The 17,105-nt window shown below is 43.3% G+C and overlaps 1 protein-coding gene across 10 annotated transcripts in view; it reads left to right on the top strand.

The window, feature by feature from the left end:
* Positions 1-17,105, top strand: part of adgrl2a (adhesion G protein-coupled receptor L2a) — an 840,245-nt gene that overhangs the window by 382,819 nt on the left and 440,321 nt on the right. The window contains exon 1 of one of the 10 annotated variants that reach the window (XM_059983759.1): positions 13,283-13,530. The exons of the other annotated variants lie outside the window; for them this stretch is intronic. The gene's annotated coding sequence lies outside the window, so the exon portion shown is untranslated. Of the gene's footprint in view, positions 1-13,282; positions 13,531-17,105 lie in introns of those variants that run through there. 10 annotated transcript variants of the gene reach the window in all.

The raw sequence follows: 17,105 nt of genomic DNA, 5'->3' as shown, positions 1-17,105 counted from the left end.
TGGCCTGCTGCGTTCCACCAGCATTTTGTGTGTGTTGCTTGAGTTTCCAGCATCTGCAGATTTCCTCATGTTTGCATTTTCAAATTCACTACTGCAAAGCCTCTGCCAGTGATGCCTACACTGAAGAAGTTTAAATCTTCTTTTCGACGGGAGTTCAGTGAAACCCTCTCTCACTGCTCCCCATCTATAACTTCTTCGGCCCTTCAACTTTTCGATCGTTTTTTGCTACCCCTTCTGCTCATACTTTCAAATCTCTTACTATCTTTTCTTTCAGTTAGTCTTGACGAAGAGTCTCGGCCCGAACGTCTACAATGCTTCTTCCTAGAGATGCTGCCTGGCCTGCACTGTTCCACCAGCATTTTATGAATGTAATGCTGAGGCTTTATAAGGCATTGTTCAGACTGCACTCGGAGCATTGTGAGCATTTTTGGGCCCCTTTATCTAAGAAATGCTGTGGGGACTGGAGAGGGTCCAGAGACTGTTCCTGAGAATGAAAGAGTTGACGTTTGAGGAGCTGTGGGCATGTACTCGCTGGAGTCTGAAAGAATGAGGATTCCATTGAAATCTATGGAAGATTGGAAGGCTGAGATAGAGTGGATGTGGAGAGGATGTTTCCCCCGGTGGGAGAATCTACACCAAAGGGCACCAGCCTCAGAATAGAAGGTCATCACATTAGAACAGAGATGAGGAAGAATTTCTTTAGCCAGGGGGTGGTGAGTCTGTGACTATTGAGGCCAAATCATTGGGTATACTGTATTTAAAGCGGATGTTGGTAGGTTCCTGATAAGTCAGGGTGTCAAAGGTTCTGGGGAGAATGTGGTTGAGAGGGATAATAAATCTGTCATGATAGAATAACGGAGCAGACTTGATGGGCTCATTGGCCGAACTGTGCTCCTGTTGCTATTGGCTTTATGGTCTTATGGCAGTGTGACTCAGCGGAACAGTGACTGGAATCATATTTAGGTAGTTGAGCGATTAATCTGAAGACAGTTCAAACCCCACTAATGTATTTAGGAAGCTTAAAATTGATAAACTGTTCTATCATTGTTACATGTGCCAAGGTATGTTGAAAACCTTGTGATTTGCATATTATCTATACAGATAATTTCATTACACTGAACATTGAGGCAGTGCAAGGGAAAACAATAACAGAATGCAGAATAATGTGTTACAGTTACAGATAAAGTGCAGTGCAGGCAGGCAGCAAGGTGTGTTTATCAATACATAGACTGGAGGCCCAAAGAGTCTAAATTAATTTGAATGAACTGAATGAATCTGGATTTAAAATCTGGTTTTATGATCATTTTGGATTGTTATAAAAGCCTATCCAAAGTTTAAAGTTCAAAGTAAATTTATTATCAAAGTATACACAGTATATGTCGCTGTATGCTACCTTGAGATTCATTTTCTTGTGGGGATTAACAGTAGATACAAAGAAAATAACACGCGTGTGGTGAACTATGTGCCTGTCGGGACACGCCCCTGCTGACTGCTCCTGTGGCTCCTCCCACAGGCCCCTGTATAAAGGAGACCTGCGGCCTGAAGATCGGCCTCAGTCTCCAGGACCTTGTATGATAGACACTCACTCCTGGTTCCTTCTTCCAGTCAATAAAAGCCGATATCTCGCCTACGTCTCAGTGTGAGTTATTGATGGTGCATCAACGCGGACAAAGCCAGGCAAATAACCAATGTGTTAAAGAAGGCAAACTCCAAATACAGAAAAACAGCAAATAAATAAATAGGTAGATAGATAGAACATGAATTGTAGAGACCGGTTAACCAATGTGTTTTGAGTAAAGAATTTCCCAGTTGTCAGGCATTTCACCTGCCATTCCCACACTGACATTCCTGGCCATGGCCTCCTCCACTGGCAGGATGAGCCCAGACTCAAATTGGAGGAGCAGCTCCTCAAATTCCCTCTTGGTAATAGGAGCATAAGATTCAGGATCAGAATTAGGCTACTTGGCTTATCAAGTCTGTTCTGCTATTCCATGGCTGATCCATTTCCGGCCTGACAACATGACCGTCAATTTCTGTAACCTTTCTCCAGGTACTTCAAGTTTCCTGCTCGAGTGAGGATAACTTGAAGGAGAAGTGAGAGAGACAATAACGTAATTGTTCTATGTTGGATCCTGATGTTTTGCTCAAGGTTCTTTCAGAAGTCAAGAAAGAGGCACAAAACCTGTGATTGCATGATCATTTTACTGAGTGCTAATAGAATAAAGAGAATTGGAAACATGGATTTGCAAAAGTCCAGTGGCTAAGGACAAAGAAGAAGTAAACACTAAAGATGGTGGGCAATGTGTTCTGCCCTTCTTATACCCCATAGATTAAAACATTCCATTCAAATGTGTAAATAAGAGTTAGCCGATCAGAGAGACCCTATTTATATAATGCAATACCAAGAAGCTTTCAGAATCATGCAAATAACTGTGACCACTATGGGCTGCACTGAACAGTTGTACTCTCCGCTGCCTGTAAGGAGTTTGTACGTTCTCCCTGTGCCTGTGTGGTTCCCTCTGGGTGCTCTGGGTTCACCCATAGTCCAAAGATATACTGGTTAGTAGGTTAATTGATCATTGTATTAGGCTAGGATTAAATCGGGGGATTGCTGGGCAGCATGGATCAAAGGGCTGGAAGAGCCTATTCCATGTGGTATCGCAATTAAAAATAAGTAAATAAATTCGAGTGCTTTAACCACAAGCAAACATACTAAATGGTTACATGTATACAGGTAGTTATATAAAATAGCAGAAGGCATAAACTATTAAATTGTCAAAGAAAATAACAATTATATAGTCCAATCCAACATGTATTCAGAGCCAGCACAGATTCAACTGATAGAATCACCTCCTACTCTACCAAACAAACCTTTGACTCAATAGCTACCTAATCTTTGCTTCCAAGTCTGTGGCAGGAACCAGGCCCCCTTGCATTGAAGATGACTGTTTGATGCTTGGGGAGTAAAGTTTTGGATTCAAAGTTCAAAGTAAATTGATTATCAAGGTGCATATATGGCATCATATACAACCTTGAGAGTCATTTTCTTGTGGGAATTCACAGTAAGAACAAAGAAACAGAATAGAATTAATGCAAAGCCATGCACAACAATGAAGGATAAAAACAAATTACCAAAAGACAACAAACTGTGCAAATACAAAAAGAGAGAAAAAGAAACAAATAAAATAAGCAAGCAATAAATATTGAGAACATGAGGTGAGGAGTCCTTAAAAATGAATCCATAGGAGTGGGAGAGTTGGGGTGAGTGAAGTTAACCCCTCTGCTTCAGGAACCTCATGGTTGATAGATAATTAACTGTTCTTGAACCTGGTGGTGTGAGCCCTGAGACTCCTGTACCTTCTTCCTGATGGCAGCAGCAAGAAGAGAGCATGGCCTGGCTGGTGGGGGGTCCTTGATGATGGATGGCGTTTTCCTGTGACAGCGCTGCTTGTAGATGTGCTGCAGAGCTGGAGAAGGCTTTACCCATGATGGACTAGGCTGTACTTTTGAAAAGCTTTACCACTCAAGGGCATTGGTGTTTCCATACCAGACTGCCAGGACGTTCTTCGCTGCGCAGCTATGGAAGTTTGTCAAAGATTCAGATGACATCCTGAATCTGCACAAACTTTTACGGAAGCAGTGGTGCTGCCGTACTTTCTTTGTAATGGCACTTATGTGCTGGACCCCGGACTCTGGTGTAATAAGATATACTTTACAGCACATATTAATTTATTGAGCATCTTACAAAGTACAGAGAGAATAATGCATGCATTTGGGGAGACGAAGGACTATGGTTATTTTACCCTTCTCACTTTCTCAGCCTATATGGTCGCTATGAGTAACGATGACTGAGGCATTCCAAATCTATCCTTGATGTCATCCAGATTTAGTCACTTTGAAGTGGCACCATCTCCTCAGGCAAAGCCAGGCCTGCTCTTTTTTTTTAAACGTTTTTATTTATTTGGAGATACAGTATGAAACAGGCTCTTCCAGCCCAACAAGCTGCTCCACCCAGCAGCCCCATTTACAATAACCAATTAACCTACTAACTGGTACATCTTTCGATTGTGGAAGAAAGCCAACGTATTCAGGGGGAGAACATACCAACTCCTTACAAATGGCACTGTAATTGGACCGCTGACTCTGGAATACCCCTGAATGTAATAGCGTCACACTAACCACTAGGTAACTGTGGCACCATTTCCATTGGGAAGAAAGTAACTAAATATACACTGAGTGGCCACTTTATTAGGCACACGTGTACACCTGCTCACTAATGCAAATCTCTAATTAGCCCATCAACTCAATGCATAAAAACATGCAGATATGGTCAAGAGATTTGGTTGTTGTTCACACCAAATATCAGAATGGGGAAGAAATGTGATCTAAGCGACTTTGACCATGTAATGATTATTGGTGCCAGATAGGGTGGTTTGAGCATCTCAGAAACTGCTGACCTCCTGCAAATTTCATGCACAACAGTCTCTAGAGTTTACAGAGAATGGTGCGAAAATCAAAAAAAATCCAGTGAGTGGCAGTTTTGTGGGTGTAAACATCTTGTTAATTAGAGAGGTCAGAGGAGACCCTTGTGGCTAAAGGGATCGGGGGTATGGAGAGAAAGCAGGTACAGGGTTCTGAGTTGGATGATCAGCCATGATCATACTGAAAGGTGGTGCAGGCTCGAAGGGCCAAATGGCCTACTCCTGCATCTATTTTCTATGTTTCTATGAGAATGGCCAGACCCATTCAAGCTGACAGGTAGGCGACAGTAACTCAAATAACCATGCATTACAACAGTGGTGTGCAGAAAAGCATCTTTGAACATACAACATATTGAAACTTGAAGTTGGTGGGCTAAGGCAGCAGAAGACTATGAACATACACTCAAGATTGACCAAATAAAGTGGCCACTGAGTGTAGAATGCTGTAGAAAAGAGGACCACAAACCAAAAACATCACAGAGTGAGATAATACAGAGTTAAAACAATATTTTACCAAGGCCTTGGAAATATAAGGAGCTACCAGTCCTAGCCCAATCAATTTTCAACATACTACAGAAAGGGGCAGGAAATCTGAGTGTCCACATCTCTTAAGATCCATCCTGACCTTAACATATTGTTACAATTATGAAGAAGGCACATCAGTGGCTATACTTCAACAGGAGTTTGAAGAGATTTGGTAAGTCACCAGAGACTTCCTACTGGTGGAGCACATTGTGACTGGTTGCATCACGGTCTGACATGGAGGTGACTCTACACAGGATCGGAAAAAGCTGCAGAAATTGTAAAACTCAGCCAGCTCCATCACGGGCACTAGCCTCCAGACCATTGACACCTTCAAAAGGCAATAATACCTACAGTCAGGGAGGAGGTAAAGGTAAAGACACATGCACAACATTTTAGGAACAGCTTCTTCTCTTCTCCCATCTGATTTCTGAATGGACAACGAACTCTTGAACATTACCTTACTATTTTTTTCTTTTCCTTTGTAATTTACAGTATATTTCATGTACATACCGCCGCAAAACAATAAATTTCATGATATATGTCTGTAATGTTAAACCTGATTCTGATTATAAAAATTTGCCAAGAGACTGTTAACTGCTTGACCTTTTGAGTGCATAGTGCTACTGACATTGATTGACCTAGACATGGAGAGGATGTTTCCTTTAGTAGGAAAGGTTAGGATCTGAGAGCACAGACTCAGAATAAAGGGATGGTCCTTTCGAACAGACAGCTGTGGAGGCCGAGTTATTGTGTGCATTTAAAAAGGAGGTTGATAGGTTCTTGATTAGTCAGGGGACCAAAGGTAACGGGGAGAAGATAGGAGAATAGGATTGAAATGGAAAGTAAATCTGTCATAAATGAATGTCAGGGAAGATATGATGGGCTGAATGGCCTAACTCTGCTCCTATGTCTTAACTTAGTGGTTCACAACCTGGGGTCCATGGACCCATTGCTTAATGGTAATTGTCTAAGGCATTAAAAAGTTTGGGAACTCCTGTTTTAAATGGAGATCCTGGTTGGTACGGATGAGTTGGGCCAAAAGGCCTATTTCCATTCTGTATCACCCTATGACTCATACCAATTTATTAAAATGTTTTTATAGAATGCCACATTATTTAGCTTAAATCTGGCACATTTTCCCCTGAAAGTGCCCTTCATTGAATATTTTAATTCCAATTAAATCATTTACTTACTTGCTGCCCATTACACCACTGGTGTTTAGGGCAGCAATGACGGTCCTTCATCTCTCTCTGTCCTTGGCCACTCAGATGCAGAAGGATTCTTCATTGCTGTTGCTGTGACAGTTTTGTTTTACCAGTCAGGGTTGTTAGCTCTGAGCTGAATCCACAAACCTAGAGGACCAGTGGACCACTCTTAGTCTGGCCTCTACCCTTTTAACTGTTTGGTATGAGTGATTCTACCAAGAACATAAAGCCCTGACTCCAGCCAACATAGCTGTCCAGGTCATTGAACCATCCAAGCCTCAGAACCATGACAAGGTTGTGGTCCTCTTGGAGAAATAAATTAGTTTGTTAACACATAAAGGACCTTCCTCTTGGTTAGATTACTGTTTTATAAGGTATTAAGTTAAGGAAACCAAAACGATTGGAAGGTAAAATGAACAGTAACTCTGTGGAAGGCCAATTCAAGGAGTATATATGAGATTGTTTTGCAGATTAATGTGTTACTAAAGCAACGAAGGAACAGATTATTTTAGATCTGGTATTGTATTGTGGAATGAAAAAGAGATGGGTTATTGGTGAAGGGTAATTTTAAAATGATAGACATTTTGTATAGAGATGAGTATCAGTTTAGTTCAATGTGAAATGAGGAACTTAAAGCAACATCCATCATCAATATCTTTTTCACTCCCACTCCCCTCCACTTCTATTCCCCACAATGTTCTCACCTGCCTATCATTTTCCCCTGGGTCCCCTCCTCCTTCCCTTTCTCCTATGGTCCACTCTCATCTCCTATCAGATTCCTTTCTCTCCAGCCCTTTACCTTTTCTTCCCAACTAGCATCATCTATCACCTTCTAGCTAGCCTCCTTCACTTCCTACCACCTTTTTATTCTGCAATCTTCCCTCTTTGTTCTTAGTCCTGAGGAACGGACTTGGTATGGGGAGGGGGGGGTGTTTGGTTAGTGCACAGGATCTAAGTAAGTGCAGAGAGTTGTAAATTTCAGTCAGCTCCATCAAGGGTACTAGCCTCTGTAGTATCCACAACATCTTCAAGGAGCGATGCCTCAAAAAGGCAGCATCCATTATTAAGGACCCCCACCACCCAGGCCATGCCTTGTTCTTATCAGTAAAGAGGTACAGAAGCCCGAAGGCACCTGCTGAACAATTCAGGAACAGCTTCTCTGCCTCTGCCATCCGATTTCTGAATGAACCCATGAACACTACTTCACTACTTATTATTTCTATTTTTGCATTACTTATTTCATTTAACTATGTAATATATGTGTGTATATATATATATATATATATATATAGTTACTTAAATCACAGATTTCTATTGTTACATATTGCATTGTATACGGTGACATCAAATCATCAAATGTCACGACAAATGCTGATGATATTAAACCTGATTCTGATTTTGTCTGCGTGCTGTTTTTCATTGATTCTATTGCATTTCTTTGTTTAACTGTGAATGCCTGCAAGAAAGTGAATCTCTCGTGATGTAAACGCACTTTGATGGTAAATTTATTTTGACCTTTGAACTGTAAAACTGAAACAATGCCTAGTTTGAAGTTGTAAAGTGGTGGTAGACTGGGAAACTACTTACAGTATAATGAACAACAGTAAATCAGCAGTGGCTAATTTTTAAAGAATTTTGAATATTCCCTTAAGCATAAACACCCAATCTGGATTCCTGCATACTGTAGCTGACAAAAATAATTGAAAGGTGTTATTGGATGAAATGAAGAGATTTAAGATATTAACAAAAACACAGTAAACCCAAAGGTAATAATGAGAAGAGGTATTTGAATGAAGAGTACTTGAAGAAGTATGGAATTAATATGGTGACACAGTAGCATAGCAGACAGCAAAACACTTTACATCGACAGAGCGATGGGGCCTGGGTCCCAATGCAGGGATTGACCCGTGTTTGGACGACGTACGAGCTGGGCTGGATAGATTGGAAAAGCGGGATGTCAGGACTGGAGGTGAGGGTCGGTCTGGTTTTGCTCCCTGCTCCGTGTCATTTACTTCCTTCTTCGCGGCACTGAGTCTGTGGGCCTGCTCTGGCTGCTCCGGGTTTCATGTCTGTGGATTCACTTTCGTTCTGGATGCTGTTGCTTGCTTTTATTGTTCGTACAATTTGTGTTTTTTTTCTCTCTCTGTACATTGGGTGTTTGTTGGTCTTTTCTTCAATGGATTCTTAGGGATTTCATGTTTTGTGACTGCCTGTGAGGAGATGAACCTCAAGGTTGTATAATGTATACACACTTTGATAATAAAAGTACTTTGAACTTTGATGATATAGTACTGGTAACAAAATATTACCCAGAGAGTAAAATGGAACTGAACATTGATATGTTCCCAGGACGTGATGACCCTTATCCCTAGAAAGAATTGTCATGGAATTTGACTAAGAGATGACATGTCATCTTCCAGAATTCCAGTAATTATACAACGGTTCCAACAGATTAGAAAGAACAATTATACAATTAACAATTGTAATCATATTCCATTTGGCTTGCTAATCACTTGCTGTACATGTGCATTCAGTGATTCATGTACAAAGATACCAAGATCCCTCGACGCAAAACACATTTCAATATCTCACCATTGAAAACAATTCCATATTGTAAAGATAAAGATTAGCTTGAGTCATTACTTGTAGATAGAGTGAAATGCATCGTTTGCATCAGGAATGTGCTGGGAGCAGCCTGCTAGTGTCGCCATGCTTCCACGCCAGCATAACGTGCCCACAACTCTCTAGTCTTAACTCGTGCGTCTTTCAAATGAGGGTGGAAACCGGAGCCTGTGCTGCCCAGTTAGATGGTTAAAGACTCTTCCAAGCCAATGAGTCTGTACTGCCTAGTTACCTAGTAACTGGCCGTTCCGGGCTGTCCAATTACACCTGTGTGACCAATTAACCTACTCACCCAAAATACATTTGGCATAGAAAATAGAACATAGAATAGTACAGCACATTACAGGCCCTTCGGCCCACAATGTTGTGCTGACCCTCAAACCCTGCCTCCCATATAACCCCCCACCTTAAATTCCTCAATATACCTGTCTAGTAGTCTCTTAAACTTCACTAGTGTATCTGCCCCCACCACTGACTCAGGCAGTGCATTTCACGCACCAACGACTCTCTGAGTGAAAAACCTTCCTCTAATATCCCCCTTGAACTTCCCACCCCTTACCTTAAAGCCATGTCCTCTTGTACTGAGTAGTGGCGCCCTGGGGAAGAGCCGCCAGCTGTTCACTCTGTCTATTCCTCTTAATATCTTGTACACCTCTATCATGTCTCCTCTCATCCTCCTTCTCTCCAGAGTAAAGCCCTAGTTCCCTTAATCTCTGATCATAATACATACTCTCTAAACCAGGCAGCATCCTGCTAAATCTCCTCTGTACCTTTTCCAATGCTTCTACATCCATGTGGGAGGAACGTGGGAGGAAGCCAGTACACCCAGAGAAAACCCACGCAGTCATGTTTGACAAACCTTATTGAATTTTTGGAAGAAGTTACGAGGAATGTTGACGAGGGTAAGGCAGTGGATGTAGTCTATATGGACTTCAGCAAGGCCTTTGACAAAGTTCCACATAGAAGGTTAGTTAAGAAGGTTCAGTCGTTAGGTATTAATGCTGGAGTAATAAAATGGATTCAACAGTGGCTAGATGGGAGATGCCAGAGAGTAGTGGTGGATAATTGTTTATCGGGATGGAGGCTGGTGACTAGCAGGGTGCCTCAGGGATCTGTTTTGGGCCCAATGTTGTTTGTAATATACATAAATGATCTGGATGATGGGGTGGTAAATTGGATTAGTAAGTATGCCGATGATACTAAGGTAGGAGGTGTTGTGGATAATGAGGTGGGTTTTCAAAGCTTGCAGGGAGATTTATGCCAGTTAGAAGAATGGGCTGAACGTTGGCAGATGGAGTTTAATGCTGAGAAGTGTGAGGTTGTACATTTTGGCAGGAATAATCCAAATAGAACATACAGGGTAAATGGTAGGGCATTGAGGAATGCAGTGGAACAGAGAGATCTAGGAATAACAGTGCATAGTTCCCTGAAGGTGGAGTCCCATGTAGATAGGGTGGTGAAGAAGGCTTTTGGAACGCTGGCCTTTATAAATCAGAGCATTGAGTACAGAAGTTGGGATGTAATGTTAAAATTGTACAAGGCATTGGTAAGGCCAAATTTGGAATATTGTGTACAGTTCTGGTCACCAAATTATAGGAAAGATATCAATAAATTAGAGAGAGTGCAGAGACAATTTACTAGGATGTACCTGGGTTTCAGCACTTAAGTTACAGGGAAAGGTTGAACAAGTTAGGTCTCTATTCATTGGAGCGTAGAAGTTGAGGGGGGATTTGATCGAGGTATTTAAAATTTTGAGAGGGATAGATAGAGTTGACGTGAATAGGCTGTTTTCATTGAGAGTAGGGGAGATTCAAATGAGAGGACATGATTTGAGAGTTAGGGGGCAGAAGTTTAAGGGAAACACAAAGGGGTATTTCTTTACTCAGAGAGTGATATTTGTGTGGAATGAGCTTCCTGTAGAAGTAGTAGAGGCCAGTTCAGTTGTGTCATTTAAGATATATGGACAGGAAAGGAGTGGAGGGTTATGGGCTGAGTGCGGGTAGGTGGGACTAGGTGAGATTAAGAGTTCGGCATGGACTAGGAGGGCCGAGATGGCCTGTTTCCGTGCTGTGATTGTTATATGGTTATATGTGGGAGAACGTACAAACCCTTTATAGACAGTGCTGGGTATTGAACTTAGGTTGCTGGTGCTATAATCGTGTTATGCTAACCACTATGCTACCCTGGCATATTAAACCTGGTTCCATCATCCAGAGCACTGATACTGATTATAAGTGCAAGTGATTCTGCAGGTGCTGGAAATGAAGAGAAATGCATACAAAGTGCTGGAGGAAGTTAGCAGGTAAGGCAGCATTGATGGAAGGGATTAAACATTTTACATTTCAGGCCAAGACTCACCTTCAGGACTGGGAAGGCAGGAGGAAGGTACCGGAATAAAAAGGTGGGTGGGAGGGGAAGGAGGATAGCTAGAGAATGGTAAGTGATGCTAAGCATGTGGGAAAGGTAAAGGGCTGGAGAAGAAAGAATCTTACAGGAGAGGAAAGTGGACTATAGGAGGAACAGAAGGAGGAGGGGCGCTAGGGGTGGTGATAGGCCAATGAGGAAAAGAGGTAAGAGGCCAGGGGGAAGGGGGAGGGAGAATTCATTGTTCATGCCATCAGGTTGGAGCCCCCTCGATGGAATATGAGGTGTTGCTCCTCCAACCTGAGAATGGCTTCATCTTGTCAAAAGAGAAGGCCCTGCACCCACAGATTGAAATGGGAATGGAGGTAGGAATTAAAATAGTTGGCCACTGGGAGGTTCTGCTTTCGCCGATGGAATAGAGGTGCTCGACAAAGCAGTCCACAATTTACATCGGGTCTCACAAATGTAGGCGACGCCTAATCAAGAGCACCAGTACAATAACTGACCCCAGCAGATTCATGGGTGAAGTGTTGCCTCAGCTGAAAGGACTGTTTGGGGCCTGGATGGAGGAGAGGGAGGAGGTTAATGGGCAGGTGTACCATTTCCCTTGCTTGCAGGAATGTGTGCCGGGGGTAGATTAGTGGGGAGGGATGAGTGGACAAGAGAATCATGGATGGAGGAAGCAATCCCTGCAGAAAGTGAAGAGTAGAGTCGAGGGGGTAAAGAAGTGTTTGGTGGTAGGATCCCGTTGAAGATGGCAAGAGTTGCGGAGACTGATGTGTTGGATGTGAGGGCTCATGGGTGGTAGGTGAAGACAAGAGGAACTCTATTCCTGTTCAGGCACCAGGAAGATGGGATGAGTGCAGATGTCCAGGAAATGGAAGAGATGCAGGTGAGGACAGCGTTAATGGTGGAGGACGGGAAACCCCAGTTTTTGAAGAAGGAGGTGTCCTGGAATGGAAGGCCGCATCTTGGAGCAGATATGATGGAGAAAAAGAACTCAGGAAAGGGAATAGCGGTTTTACAGGAGACAGGGTGGGAAGAGATACTGTATTGTTGATAACCGTGGGAATTGGTAGGGTTAAAAAAGATGGCGACAGAGAGTTCAAGAAAAGGGAGAGAAATGTCAGAAATGGAACAAGAGAATTTGAGGGCAGGCTGGAAGTTGGAGGCAAACTTGGTGGAATTGATGAGCTCAGCATGGGTGCATGAAGCAACACCAATGTAGTCATTGACGTAGCGTAGGAAGGCTTGGAATGTCGATATCAATTGTCAGCTGCTGGTAACCCAGCACCAATCCCCTGGACACGTGTTATCCATCCGGAAATGAACAACCGCTTCCTTCTCGACGAAGGGTCTCGGCCCGAAACGTCAACAGCGCTTCTCCTATAGATGCTGCCTGGCCTGCTGTGTTCCACCAGCATTTTGTGTGAGTTGCCTCCTCCTTCCTGTTTTCTGTCTGTTAACCAGTCCTCTGTCCATAACGCTCACTCTCATGCTTTATTTATTTATTTCGAGATACAGTACACACTATGCCCTTCTGGTCCTTCGAGCCATGCTACGTGTAACCCCTAATTTAACTCAAGCCTAATCACAGGGCAATTTACAATGACCAATTAACCTTCAGAATGGGGGGAAAGCAGAGCACCTGAAGGAAAGCCCCACATTCCACAGGAAGGATGTACTAACTCCTTACAGAGGATGCCCGGATTGAACTCCAAACTCCGACCTTGGCTGTAATGGCTTCCCACAAACCAATAAGCTACTTCAGCACCCTAATTACAGTTGTCTCATTTAGTTTCATAACCTCTTACATTGCATTTTATCGCAGACTTTTCAAAGATGGAGGAGCAGAAGACAAAAGGGAGATGACGAGTAAAGATGGGTTGAGAGCCTAACAGTGACAGAGAGAAAGAGACAGACCAAGACTGGCAGAGGTGAAAGAGAGGGACGGGGAGAGACAGTGGAAGGTAGAGAGAGACCCAGACAGGCAGTCAGACAGAGGTGAAAGAAAAGGTGAGGTTGGGGAAGAGAGATAAAAGGAGGGAGGGAGGGAGGGAGGGAGGGGGAGAGAGAGAGAGAGAGAGAGAGAGCAGACAGACAAGTAGACAGATGGAGGTGAAATAAAGGGGGAGGGAGAGATAAAAAAAGAGAAAGACAAACAGACAGAAAGACAAACAAATACAAGAGATTCCGCAGATACTTGAAATCTTGAGCAACGCACACAAAACGCTGGAGGAATTTAGCAGGCCAGGCAACCGCCATGAAGGGGAATAAACAGTCGGTGTTTTGGACTGATATTTGGACTGATGAAGTCTACCGGACAGACAGAGGTGAGTGAAAAGTTGGGGGTAGGGGGGAAGAGAGATACAAAGTGGGATTGAAAGAAAGAGAGAGGGAAGAGAGGTGCAAAGAGTGATTGAGAGAGAGAGAGAGAAAAGGGAGAGAGATATCTCAAACCGACATGTTTTCCTTTACTGCGTTTTGCAGTTCCGACGTTTGTTTGTCTTTGTTCTTCCTCTCTAACTGCCTCCATTCGGTCCTTGCCCAGATAATTTTGTTCAAAGTCAAAGAGCAGTTTATTGTCACACGCACAAGTACAGCACACAGATACGATGATACACTTACTTGCAGCAATATCACAGGAAAAATTCACAAGAAAAAAACTTAAATTAATCATAAATTATGCATGGTTTTTACAAGAAAGCACAACTAGAATAAAACATACAGTCCATTTTAGTGCCAGGCATTCGCAGTTTATCAGCATGATCACCTTGGTTTTACCCCAGACATCTCCTCCCTCAGCTTCACTATATTTACGAAGGTTCTGTTCTCTCCTTCCCAGTTCTTACCATTTTCAGCTTGTAATGTTGACCCTGTTTCTATTCCCACAGAAGCAGCCTGATCAATCGAATGTTTCTAGCTTTTCCTGTTTGTCGTGTGTTCTCATTAAACTGCTCTCTCTTCCTTTTGCTCTCAACCGTCTGCTTTTTGATGCTTTTGTTCATTCAATCTATTCAAAAGCAGTTACTTTCCCAAGCAGTAAGGCTGACCAAAACCTCCACCCACTAACCCACCACTAATTTATTATTTCCCATCAGTCACCTTACGAAGAGCCTACTGTCAACTCATGGACATACAATCAGTCATTGTATACAAGCTATCTTGTGTATTTATTATTATTGTGTTCTTATATTATGTGTTTATTTTTGTGCTGCATTGGATCTGGAGTAACAATTATTTTATTCTCAATTATTTTATTACACTTGGGTGCAGGAAGTGACATGAAACTATTTTGAATCTTTCTGTTCTGTAGAGTAACACATACAAACTGCTCGAGGAACTCAGTAGGTCAGGCAGCATCCATGGAGTGGAATAAATAGTCGACATTGCAGGCCAAGACTATTCATCGGGACCTGAAAGGAAGGGGGAAGATGTCAGAATAAAAAACATGGGGGGAGGGGATAGGTGAGTAGCTGATAGGTGAAGCCAGCTGAGGGGGAAGACGGTGGGTGGAGGAAGGGGTGAAGTAGTAAGAAGCTGCGAGATGAAAGGTGGAAGAGGTAAAGAATTGAAGGAAGAATCTGATAGGAGAGGAGAGTGGACCATAGGAGAAATTGAAGAAGGCATTAGAAGGAGGTGATAGGCAGGTGAGAAGGAATGAAAGGATAACTAGAATGGGAAATGAAAAAAGAGAGGAGGGAGGGAGGAATAATTACCACGTTAAAGAAATCGATGTTTTTGCCATCAGGTTGGAGGCTACCCGGATGAAATATGAGGTGTTGCTCATCCAACCTGATTTTGGCCTCATCGCAGTAGAGGAGGCCATTGTCGGACATGTCAGAACAGGAATGGGAAGTGGAATTGAAATAGGTAGTCACTGGGAGGTCCTGCCTTTTGCGGCGGACAAAGAGAAGGTGTTCGACAAAGCAGTCCCCCAGTCTGCATCAGGTCTCACACCAGAATCACTGGATACAGCAGACAACCAAAATAGACCTACAGGTGAAGTGTGACCTCACCGAGTATTATGGCTTGGGGCCCTGAATGGTGGTGAGCGGGGCAGGGATAGCACTTGTCACGCTGGGATGAACCCCAAGAGGGAGATCAGTGGGGAAGAATGAGTGGACAAGGGAACCACATGTTTCCAGTTCAAGGGACAGCTCCTTTCTTCACGGAACTGTTCCACTTCACTCGCGCCAAAGAGCGGGAAACAAGACATGTGTGAAACACATTGAAGTGTTTGCAAGGTGAAAGAATGCTCACATTAATACAAAACACAAGAGGTTCTGCAGATGCTGGAAATCCAGAATAACACACACACAATACTGGAGGAACTCAGAAGGTCAGGCAGCATCTATGGAGAGGAATAAAAACCCAGTGTTTTCTGTCAAGACCCTTCATCGTGAGAAGAAAGTAAAGGTGAAGAAGCCAGAAAAAGTTGGTGTGGGGAGCAGGGGGACCACAAACTTGAAGTTGCTGGGTGAAAGGTGGGAGCTGAGCAAGGTGGTGGGGGATGGAGATCCTTTATCAGGACCTTTCGGTTGTGCTCTTTGTTTCAACTCATTTATTATGGGGCGGTTAGCACCACACTATTAGAGCGACAGAGTTCAGTTAGAGCGCCATCTGTAAAGAGTTTGTGCGTTTTCCCCGTGAGCGTGTGGGTTTCCTCCCACAGGCGTACTGGTTAGTGGGTTAATTGTTTATGGTAAGGGGATTAAGGGTTATGGAGAAAGCGTGGCAGAATGAAGTTAAATCAAATCCACCATGATCAAATAGTAAAGCAGACTGGATGGGCTGAATGGCCTAATTCTCCTCTATTCTGTGGTCTATCACATGATATCATAGAGTATGTAGTAAGTTCCTGTCCAAGGTTAGAGTGAGGTGTGCCATCTACTGGTCTTCAGACCTCTTGTCAATTTTAACACATATGATAGGACATCCAGTTAAATTTCTATGCAAGGCAGTTTGGTAATGGAGCAATGCTTGCTGCTCCGGGAAGGATGTGGAAATGCAGGAGAATGCAGATGCTGGAACCTGGGGCAAAAAGATGCCGGAGGAACTCAGGTGGCATCCACGGAGCAAAGTGAAGAGCTAGCGACTCAGGGTCGAGTTCAGATGAAGGTTCTCCACCTGAGACCTTGACTGACCATTTTCAGGCATCAGCATAGGGGTTAGCGTGATGCTATTGCAGCTTGGGGTGTTGGAATTCAGAGTTCAATCCCACTGATTTCTGTAGAGAAATCCTACATACTCCCCTTGGAATGAGTGGGGTTCCTCTGGGCGCTCGGGTTTCCTCCCACGGTCCAAAGACATACCGGTTAGTAAGTTAATCGGTCATTATAAATTGTCTCGTTGATTAAATTGGGGGCTGTGGGGCAGTGCTGCCCGAAGGGCTGGAAGGGCCCGTCCACTCTGTATTTCCCTCACGGATGCTGCCTGACTCATCGAGTTCCTCCAGCAGTTTGTTTATTCTCTGTTCATGAGCAGCACGTTGTGTTGATACGTTGAACGCACACAGGCTATTTCTCTTCTAGGTGGGTGAATCAGAATCAGGTTTAATAGCACTGATATAAAGTGTGCCATGAACTTTTCGTTTTGCAGCAGCAGTACATTGCAATACATAATAAAAACTATGAATTACAGCAAGGAATACCTTGTATACTGTATAAAAATCAAATTCACTAAGAAGTGCGAAAGGAGAGCAAAAAAATAGTGAGGTAGTGTTCATGGGTTCACTGTCCATTCAAAAATCAGGTGGCAGAGGGGAAGATGCAGTTCCTGTAGCACTGAGTATTTGTCTTCAGGCTCCTGTGCCTCCTTCTTGATGGTAGCAATGAGAACAGGACAGGTCCAGGATGATGGGGCTCCTTAATGATGGATTCCATTGTTTTGAGGCATTGCCTTTTGA

This window comes from Hypanus sabinus, chromosome 11 (genome assembly GCF_030144855.1).
Source record: "Hypanus sabinus isolate sHypSab1 chromosome 11, sHypSab1.hap1, whole genome shotgun sequence".
Lineage (NCBI taxonomy): Eukaryota > Metazoa > Chordata > Chondrichthyes > Myliobatiformes > Dasyatidae > Hypanus > Hypanus sabinus.
The sequence above is the reverse complement of the archived record's forward strand: the minus strand, read 5'-3'. Positions and strand labels throughout refer to the sequence as shown.